Below are 10878 nucleotides of genomic sequence, written 5' to 3'. Positions count from 1 at the left end.
TAGTCCTTTTTCATTTCATTACATTTTCTGTTAATGGTTTTCTGTTCGAAGCCTTCTTGTCCTTGAGCAGATGGGTTACTGACTGCTTAGTGCGTTGTTTCCTTTTGTTCTTCTTTGCCTTCTTTTTTGGGCTCCCGTTTCCCTCTTTCCGTTTTTTCCCCAGTTCGCTTTGCAGTGGGCTATCGGCGATCTGTTTGGTGCTGGCAGTGTTCTCAGCGGGAAGTGCGGCTCTCTCAAGGCTACTACCTGGGACGCAGGTATACTGCCAGCTAGGGAGTCAGAACTACTTATTGGGCCTTGGGGACGTCACTCCTCGCAACGTAAGCGATCCGTTAAAGGTCGCGAGGCATATTGACAGAAGAGTAAGATTTCTCTAGAAACACACAACTGGAAAGGTTTGCGCCAAAAATAAGTGGGAAGCGCCCTCTCCCCTTTGTTATCAGTACATTGAGAAATATTTGGCAAACGATTTTAGTCGATTTTTTAGTAAACATCTGGAACAGTTAAAAATCGTATTGAAAAATAATAAACCAAAAACTCACTGCTACTATCTGTTGCTTATTAACCGATTTACTTACAAACAGATTAGCCACCAAGTAAACTAATCAAGTTATCTATCAGATAGATACCGATGAGTAGGGATCGGTACTAACTTAAGTAGAATAAAGATATTCTTTTCGAAGCCTCCAAAATGTATAAAATTCATATACACTCCACAAAGTGGCGATTGCTGGTAGCTCTCATCCTTTCAATTCTAGGTGGCATTTTTCGAGCCTGCATACAATAGATTTATAGATGTATAAACTGGATCCTATATAGTTGGTATCTAAAATAAGTATCTTTTTCACTACCACCATGTAGAGTTACTATCAAATATCGATTTCTCTTACTTAGAAGCACCTTGTTTGGCAGCCCTTTCCTGAGAATTGAAAGTGGTGCGACTGCACCTTATTCAGTCCTCTGGTCGCAATTGAACCCATTTAAAGAAGACACACGACTTCATCGATGTCATAACGTCCTCTTAAGTAACATTTTCATCCCGACTAATCGTAACTTCACGTTTGCAGATCATAAGTGAGAAACTTGCTTATTTAGCTTTGATTAACTAATTAAGAGTTCATGCTCCAATGCCTGCATTCAAGTTGAGAATTGGGTCAAACCCTCCATTTCGCACTTGAATGCAAATTCGAATTCGATGGTGGTATAATTAGAGAGGTGTTTCCACTGCTTCCATTCAGATAAGCCATGGAAACTTACTTCGCAAGGGAGGGTTGCGATTAATGTTTATTTGGGTCATTGCATTGCATCTTGCTTTGAATCGTGCAGTAGTTTGGAAGGGGAGAAGAACTACAACTTAATAGGGTTAGTAGTAATGAAGGGTCTTGGAAGGCAGATTACAACTCATTGTTAAATTGAGTGCAAAAGAATCTGAGAGTTGAATGAAAGGATTTATTATGCAAGAATATAGTTAAGCCAATGTTGAAGTATCAAGCCTAGTAAGCTCCTTAGAATTCATTGTTGAAGATTGGGTCTATCATTCCAGAACGACTATAACCATCTGCGAAAAGGAAAAATCGGGTAGGATTTTCGTAATTATGTTTTTCTTCTGGGTAAACTCTATCATTCCAATTCTCAACCTGTATAGCCATACTCCCTACTCCCATAACTCCCCTCAATCTTAATCCACTTCCATTAATTTTGGAGATTCCACTCCAACTCTTCGTAACGATCGTGCGGCCTTGTTCTTACTTATCTCTTGTATTTAGTTCCTCGAGCACTAGGCATTCTACGCTTCTTCCCGATGCAAATTGCTCTGAACTCCCGCCGTTTTTCTTCTTACTCCTTTCTTAGTTGAGTTCCTTATAAGCAATCTTGAGACCAATATCGGATCTAGTTCCGATGGGCTTCCCAACCTCTTCTTCATTAACTGCGAACTCCATCTTCTTCATTCTGATTCCACCAACTTCAAAGGCGTAGACTCTAATCTACCTGTGAAGTACCATCTTATCTCTCTTTTCTCTTCTTGCTCCAAAATGCGATCTTATTATTGTAAAGGGAACCCACATCCTTTTCCTGCTTCCTTCAATTTCCACTTCCATGACATCATCAATCGCAGTTCCAAAATCTCTAGTTTTACCCTACGTTCTCCCACCTACCTTACGTCAATCCAGCCCTTCTTAATTCTACTTACTTTTGAAATTGTGCAAAGCAACACCACCCGATCCCTCCTTTTCAAAAAGAACTTTCCACGTGTAAGTTGTCTTTCTCGGTTTTTCACGGGCGGCAATGCGAATTGTAGGATATGACGAGTCTAACGGCGTGGTACTCTATAGGCCAGTGCCATGTGCAGATCGTCGTAATCTTGTATGCATTTGCATGCGTCTGGCACAAGAGCTCTCCGCCCTTGACAGTCGCCAGCGGGACACAGACTGGACCCACCATAACCTAGCACTACAATCCGTCAGCCCCTCATTCCCCTCTAGGTTCCTATGACCGGGGAGCCAGAGGAGGATGACATTGTGGATGCCGCCCAGAGTGTTCAGGGCGTTTCTGGACTGCCTCACCAGCCTGGAGTATATTACCATTGAGTACAAGACCTTATTGGCGGCTTGACTGTCTGCCAAAAAGGATTATGCCCAGCCATTGACAGGTTTCCAGTATTGAAAGTACTTCCTTGCGAAACATGCAAGACCCTGCGACTCGGATACACACAGTGAAGAAAAGGAAAATTTTGAACCGACTCCACCGGTTGATCCGTCGATGAAGAACATTGTGTCATAAGCTTACTTCACGCAAATTTCCCGAGTTATTCCAGATAGGATGTCACTATGGGCGTGAAGCATGCTATATCGTATTTAATGTGGAGGTCCAGGGGGATGGCCTTTAAAGTTCGTAACATGATTAGCAAGTTTCTGAAAAACTCGTCTTCGTCTTCCTCAAGGACAATTATATCGTATATATAGACCTCACAGCGTTTTCCGATATGTTTCCCCAAAACATAATTTGGAAAGTAGGAAGCACATTCTTCACATTGTACAGCTTCTACCTAGTGACTTTAGGAAGCCAGCGGCCCCCTCTTCCGGATTCACCCTCCTTCTCCGATAGACACGGTGTGCCTCATACGACAGAAGATTCAAGGGAGTCATTCCCGTGGTGACACACACTGCCTCATCTGATACCGTTCAATATGCACTGCACACCCTCAGTGGAATTGGCCGGTATGCCAAACTTGCCCTTCTCTGGTTCGCTGTGTTATCCAGTACGCACGCCCAGACAGGAGCCGCGTATAACAGGATGAATTTCACAGGTATCTAATGATCGATTTTGAAACGACCTCGTGATTACCAACGCGGATTTTGACAGTGTTGTTTTCCCTGCGATTAGTAATAAGGACCGCCTCCGTCTTATCTTCCGCCAGGTCCAATTTCACCATTTTCACTGCCAGGTCGTCTGCAGAACCAATCAATGTTCCCTCCCTTGACACGCGAAGACCGAGCACTCCATCATACATTATGTTCCACACCAGGCCTGCCCAAATAGGGAACTATGCCAATTCGATATCCCTAAAAGCTACCTGGTGTCCAGGTCTACGCTATCGTTCCATCTCAGGTCGGGTCCGCTTCGTCTTCTGTTGTCCTTATAGACTTTCCGGGCTGGATCATCCTCATCCCTCGCCCCCCGCAACGTATCGGGCCGGATTTTATCCACCACCAGATGGTCGTGGTATCGCTCACACATTTCGTCCTTATGTTTGCTGCGAAATCGTCCATCCTCATGTAGGGGACCAAAAATTCTTCGGAGGATTCTTCTGTTGAACGCGGCCAAGAGCTCGCAATTTTTTCTTCTGAGAACCCATGTCTCCAAGGAATACATAAAGACTGGCAAGATCATTGTCTTATACAGTAAGAGCTTTGACCCTATGGTGAGACGCTTCGAGCGAAACAGTTTTTGTAAACTGAAATAGACTTCCAACAACCGTGCGTGGATTTCATCGTAATAGCTGTTATCGTTTCGACCCTAGATAGGAGAAATTATCAACGGTCTCAAAGTTGTAATCTCCTATTTTCATTGTATTCGTTTGACCAGTGCAATTCGATGTTGTTCGTTCTTGTGGTTTTTATTGCTGACATTGCCACCATTAACTTCGTCTTGCCTTCATTAATATGCAGCCCGCTTGATCTGGTTCAAGGCAGTTTGTACGTCTCGGGTCGTTCTTCGCATAATGTCGAGAGTAATTGGGTGGTCTTAAAGAGGATCGTACCTCTTGCATTTATCTCAGCATCACGGATCACTTTTTCCACAGCCAGGTTAAAGAGGACGAATGATAAAGCATCCCCTTGTCGTAGACCGTTGTTGATGTCGAATGGTCTTGAGAGTGATCCTGCTGCTTTCATCTGGCCTCGAACATTAGTCAGCCTAGTCATTCTTATTAATTTGGTTGAGATGTGCGCAGAGTGCATAGCCTTTCGCTTATGTTTTCAAAGACTATAACAGCAGATTTCATTTTTTGGCTGACTAAGAAACCTACTCCGAGCACATGGTTTACTGGATGGCCGCTAGAATATATGGTGTAGTGACTCTTCTCCAGGAAACTCGTAAGCTGGAGGACTAGTTGATACAATTTGTCCCGTTTTTAAACGCGAGAAACTCACCTGCATCCTTTTTTGGCTGCAGCTTTTCGTTAAGAAAGAGCTCCCAGCGGTCATCATGTGGAGGTGGAGATAAGGTGTGGTAGTAGAGCTGTTGATATTGGTTCAGCATGTGTTGCGAACAGACCTAACGAGATGACACTCTCTCGATAATTTTGGAAGACGTTGCCGCTCATCGCATTCGTGCACTCCTCCGAAAGTTTTGCAACATCACTACTACTGGCTCTTCAATCTTCTCAAAGATGCGTCCTCTTTCACCCAAGAAGCATGCTGTTGCGAAGAGGCAGATTGAAAATTTGATGAAACAGGGTATCTGCAGACCATCAAACAGCGAATGGCGGCCATGCAGAGATTATAGGCGTCTGTTCGTTCAGACCATTCCAGACCGATACTCAATACCACTCATCCATGATTTCGCGCACTCACTAACAGACTGTCTTGTTTTTACCACCTTGGATCTAGCCAAGACGTACCACCAAATCCCTGTAGCTACTGAAGATATTCCGAAAACAGCTATTTGCACACCTTTCGGACTCTTTCAGCCCGCCAGGATGACTTTCGGCTTATGCAACGCTGCGCAGACTTTCCAGAGGTTCATCCACTTTGTTTTACGGAACTTTAACTTTTGTTTCGTATATATGGATGATGTTTTAGTCGGTCCCGCTTCCGAATCTGAGTATTAAGAGCATTTTGAGTGCATTTTTCAACGTCTCCTTGAGGCCGAACTTGCCTTAAATGTTAAAAAATGCAGATGCAGACAGGATCTGCGAAGGTTCTTGGGCATGTTAAATTTCTATCGTCGTTTCTTACCCAGGGCAGCTCATCATCAAGCGATCCTGAACGCCTACTTGTCTGGTCCCAAAACTAAAGACTCCCGCGAGGTTGCGTGGTCTGCTAAGAAACTGTCAAAACAAACAACGGTTTGTTGATGCGACACTGCTGGCATTTCCTCAGCCAGATGCACCCCTAGCTGTTTTCATCGATGCCTTAGATACTGCGGTAGGCGCCGCTTTTCACCAACGGATGAATCAACCGTTAACATTCTTTTCAAAACAGTTCAACCCAGCTCAACGCACCTACAGCGCCTATGATCGTGAACTACTCGCCGCGTACCTCGCTATAAAATACTTCCGTTTCCTTCTTGAGGGCAGGCTGTGTTCATAGATCACAAGCCTCTCACATTCGCGCTTAGACAAAAGCCCGACAAGCGTCCCCTCGCCTACTTAGACACTTGTGTTACATCAGCCAATTTACTTCTGATATCCAACATGTGTCTGGTAAAGACAACGTTGTTGCAGACGCTTTGTCTCAAATCTCGGAGGTCACAGTCCCCGCCGCAGTCGATTATACGGCAATAGCCGAGGCACAAAAAGACAACGCGGAACCTCAGAGCTTGAAGGCAAATTCCAGATACAAATTCAAGTGGTTTCCTATTTTCGGCTCAAACTATTATTTACTAAGCGCGACCTCAGATAAGGAGGCCATTCATTCCAGCCGATTTTCTCAAGGAAGTATTCAAAGCGATTCACGATCAGGCACACCCAAACGTCATGACGGCGAACTGATTAGTCACTGATAAATATTTCTAGCCTTTCATGAACCAGGACGTAAACCCTTGGGCCAGAGAGTGCATCGCGTGTCTGAAGTGCAAGATCAACCAGGACGTTCGAAAGAAAGTAGGTGTTTTCCCTCGGTCAACCAAGCGCTTTCACACCATCCATTTCGACATCATGGGCTCTTTGCGAGACTCGCATGTTCAAATATTGTCTTGCAATCATTGACAGGTTTACGCGCGAACCTGAAGCAATACCTCTGTCTGACATTACGACACAATCATGTCCCGAGGCCCTCTGTCGAGAGTGGATTCCGCGCTTTGGTGTTCCAACCGTAATCATTACGGACCAGAGAATGCAATTCGAATCTACTCTTTCCACGAAGTTAGGAAAACTCCTTGGCTTTAAAGGGCATAGGACTCCTGCATACCATCCACAGTCCAATGGTATGTTAGAACGTTGGCACCAGATGCTGAAGGCCGTTCTAATGGCTCGCGATGATCCGTCGTCGTCGTGGAGTTCACGGCCAGCCCCGTGGAGATAGTTCACGGGGAGAATCTACGCCTCCCCGCCGATCCTGTTCTGGACATCAGTGCAGGGTTAAACAACACGGGAATGCAGCGTCTGCTTAAGGACGCGGTTTCGAAGATGCGGCCGACTCTACCGTCCCGACACGCGACGTCGGAGAACAACACCCCTAGGGAGCTCGAGGCTTGTGACCAGCTCCTCATCAGGGTGGACGCTCCTCGGAGGCCACTGCAACCCCTTTAGAGTGATCAAGCTTCGTTCGGGGCGGGTCTTCCTGTTGAGGCTGAAGGTCTTTATCGGACCGGCGACCGCTCCGAAAAAGCGCCCGCAAAGCGTCAAATTCGCCCGGTGACTCCCATTGGCGTCAAGTATAACATTTGTCCACAGAAGTGTCAACGAATTTATAGACAGTCAAGTTCCGTCCGTCGGCCAACTAAGGCCGTTAGGAAAAAGCCGACATATCCCAAATATTTTTATCTAACGCCAGAGTTCTTGTTTTCGAATTGTTTATTGTACGAGGAGGGACTCAAAAAAACGAGAATTTCGTCATAACTTCTTTATTTCACAATATTTTTATACTAAATTTTGATCACCTTCAAAGTATTCGCCTTTGAATACAACGCACTTCTGCAAACGATTCTTCCATTGTTCAAAATATTTTTTAAACTCATTCATCGGGATGTCCTTTAAGCCTTCCAGCGGTTTTTGTTTCACCTCCTCCACAGAGGCAAAACGCTTTCCTGTCATTATCCTTTTGAGTCTGGGGAACAAAAAGAAGCCACAGGAGGCTAGATCCGGTGAGTATGGTGGTGGACAATCGGTGTCATGCCGTTTTTGATCAAAACTTGCTTCCCGGAAAGGGCGGTGTGGGCCGGCGCGTTGTCATGATGAAGAGTCAGTCGCCTGTGCACCAAAGATCTGCCATTTTCTTCCGGATACTCTCCCTCAATCTTTCCAAAACCTTCAAGTAGAACTTGTGGTTGACAGTTTGAACCGGGGAACTGCACAACACCTCTGCAATCGAAAAAGCAAATGAACATTGTCTTGATGTTTGACTTCACTTGGCGAGCTTTTTTGGGACGAGGAGAGCCAGCTGTCTTCCACTGGCTTGATTGTTGCTTTGTTTCGGGGTCGTAGCACCACAATTCATCACCAGTCAAGTCCTCTTCGAGCTGATTTTGAAGTTCAAAACATGCCTGAAGTCGACGCTCCCTTTGCTCGTCTGTGAAAAGGCGCCGGACGAATCTGGCTGCAATCCTTCTCATGTGCAAATCTTCGGACAAAATTCTTTGAATTGACATCTCACAGAGTTAATCAACGGTTCGGCGACGGTCTTCACGAACGAGGGCATTGATTTTGTCGACGTTTTCATCAGTTCTTGACGTGGACTGGCGTCCTGAACGAAATTGGTCTCAATAGACATTTCTTCATTTTTAAAACGTGAAAACCAATCGTAAACTCTGGTTTTACTTAAGGCAGCATCCCCATACGCAGTCTTAAGCACTACAATAGATTCCGCGGCCGATTTCTCGACAGTCTGCCTTTACTTTTTCGCCGAAATGTAAAATGTTGTTTTACCAAAAAAAATCTCACAAGCGAACCGATGCATTCGTAGCGACACAACTTCGCACACTGACGCAGGTAGCGTAACACTAACGGACATGTGGTCAAACAATAGGTTCACCCACTCTCCCTCCCCTCCACAGCGTAATTCCCGGAACTTATGGGTCCCCCCTCGTATTTGCATTGACTTGCTATGAACTTTCAAGGATAGTCACGAATTTTCATTTGAACCTCACGCATTTAGTTATATTTAGAAAAGGAATAATTTTCATCCTACCTGCATGGGAAGTCCCTATCAATTCCCAAATCATTCAAGATCTGCATGGAGTCTCGTATATCTGATATTTCGACCAAATTTTCAGACAATAGGTTCAATTATCTTCGAATAAATTGCCTGTGAAAGACAGACAGCCAGATAGACGGGCAGACATTAAATGTATTTTAAAAATATTTTTTGCTTAAAATCAAGCCTTACGAATGAAATGAAATCATCACGTCAGCTTCACGTTGAAGCGATATAAATATAATATATTTGATTCCCAGTGTGCAGCTTTCAGTGCTGTCCACATATATGTATACGTATATGCGCATGCACATATTTTTTGATTCCATTTCTACGCCTCATTGTGAAACCTACTCACACAAGGTCGCAATGCATCATTACTTCTAAGTAATTTAATGCCAACAATCTCAGCATTCAATAAAAAAAATATTCTCTTGCCGAGAATATGATCAATAATACTCTCCACCTGTGACTTTGATTTATTTCAGATAAATCTCACATCTGAAGTCTACGGAAAATATCTTTTGCCAGTTGTGAAAACAGTTATGCTACATTTGAAATTAGAATCTTGATTCGAATTTTTACACTTCCAACTTCACACACACATCAGATGACAATAAGTATTAATAATGAAAATCATTTTATAATTGATAAAGCCTATCCGGAAAGCTGCCAGGTAATAATCACGAGACGTCTACTCGCAAGCTGGTGGTGTCGAGTTGGTATTTATATAACGTATTAATTACACTTCATTTTTCAATGAAGATAACACACTTATCATCCACACCCCGGCTTGATCATTACGCAAAAATACTTCAAGCTGTTTTACTATCAGATACCATCGGTGATATTTGGTATACGTACACCTGGAAATTTGTATCTATTGAGCGCTAGTGGAAATCTTCAGATGCCGGCATCATCATGCGCGCACTCATGCGTCTCCTCAGGCCGGCAGATATGCAAAGTATTATAAATTGAGCGCGTCTACGATCAATGGCCCCATGAAGTGTGGGTGATTCTAACTTCATTCCAGATGTTACTGGTGGTATCTGCGAGCTTGTGTGAATTCCCATGAAATCCATTCCAGGCCACTGGAAGTTCTAGTTCTTCCAATCTGAATATGAAACGAGCCTCTACCTCAGCAAGATCGCGTATCTTTTGCCCGTAAGGTATCAGCTGCACATATCCGCGAGCTTCTAGCCCCTACTCAGCTTTTTGTTATCACTCGCTGAAACCTTTCAGTGGAGCTTAGATCGCCGCCGTGATAGGTAGAGGTAGCTTCCTCTGGGCACAGGTTTCTTATCATACCCAGGTCGAGTTTCGTCAAGGTTGCATAGCTGATAGTGCATCTTAGCAAGATAAGCCACTTGTTGATTGGAAAAGTGAGTTTAGATCACTTCCAGCGGATTCAGTTTTCGCGATATTCACTAGCAAATTGTAACTGTTTTTTCGCTGTTCTGGATTTCTCGGAACTCCATATTCGCAGCGAACGTTCCTAAAGTCTCAAAATTCCTTCAAATAATTATATTGTTGGTCAATTAGTGGAAAACATATTCAATTATTGTGGCCGGAGATGTATGAGAAGTATCTTTCATACAAATCATTCTGAGTGTAAGTGCATCCATTTAAGAGCTGTTAGTTCGGAGAGGAAGTGCTAATTTGTGCTGTGATCTCGACCATTCATATGGTGCATCTACAAATATTTTTTTCCTACGCTCTTTCCACTGTCTAATATCTTTCTTCTCTAAATACGGCAACTGAAGATAGCGGAAAATCGGGAATTTTCAATTACGTAATCGCATTGTTACTTGAGTTAGTAAAGTTGTTAGAGTTATTTACGAAGTGATTTACGACGGGCGATGTAAAGGTTGTAAGAAGTCACCTGAAGTGGTTACAATATAATACACATGTGCTGCGAAATTCTGTTTAAGAAGTGTTTTTGAGGTGTCCTTCTCAATTGTTCCAGGGAGCAGTAAACCGAACCGCGGGAACTTTTCTTAGAGCGGATTGGACACGCATAAGGATACATACTATACTTCAGGAACGAAGAGTAAGTAAACGATTTTTAGTAACTCGATACCCCAAATGAGAACCGTCCCTCGAACATTTTTGTAACTTTAATATTTCACCTACACCGGTAATAACTGGAATCTGTTTCAGTGGCTGAATCTCGTTATTTCCACTGTGTAAATTATGTGGTCTTCCCAGCTATTATTGATTCTTCCAATCATGTTGATGTCTACCGGTTAGATCCCAACTCTCCGCTTCATGCGTTGGGCTTAGTCATATCTACCAAAGTCAT

General features: G+C 43.8%; 1 protein-coding gene across 6 annotated transcripts in view; it reads left to right on the top strand.

Moving 5' to 3' along the window:
• Positions 1 to 9813: 9813 nt before the first annotated feature.
• LOC119647574 (contactin-associated protein-like 2) overlaps positions 9814 to 10878 on the top strand; it is a 231225-nt gene continuing 230160 nt past the window's right edge. For 2 of the 6 annotated variants that reach the window (XM_038048580.1, XM_038048576.1), the window contains exons 1-2: positions 9814 to 9958; positions 10543 to 10626. The gene's annotated coding sequence lies outside the window, so the exon portion shown is untranslated. Of the gene's footprint in view, positions 10627 to 10878 lie in introns of all 6 variants that reach the window. The other 4 variants (XM_038048578.1, XM_038048575.1, XM_038048574.1 and 1 more) reach the window with 3 other exon arrangements.

This window comes from Hermetia illucens, chromosome 2 (genome assembly GCF_905115235.1).
Source record: "Hermetia illucens chromosome 2, iHerIll2.2.curated.20191125, whole genome shotgun sequence".
Taxonomy (NCBI): domain Eukaryota; kingdom Metazoa; phylum Arthropoda; class Insecta; order Diptera; family Stratiomyidae; genus Hermetia; species Hermetia illucens.
The sequence above is the reverse complement of the archived record's forward strand: the minus strand, read 5'-3'. Positions and strand labels throughout refer to the sequence as shown.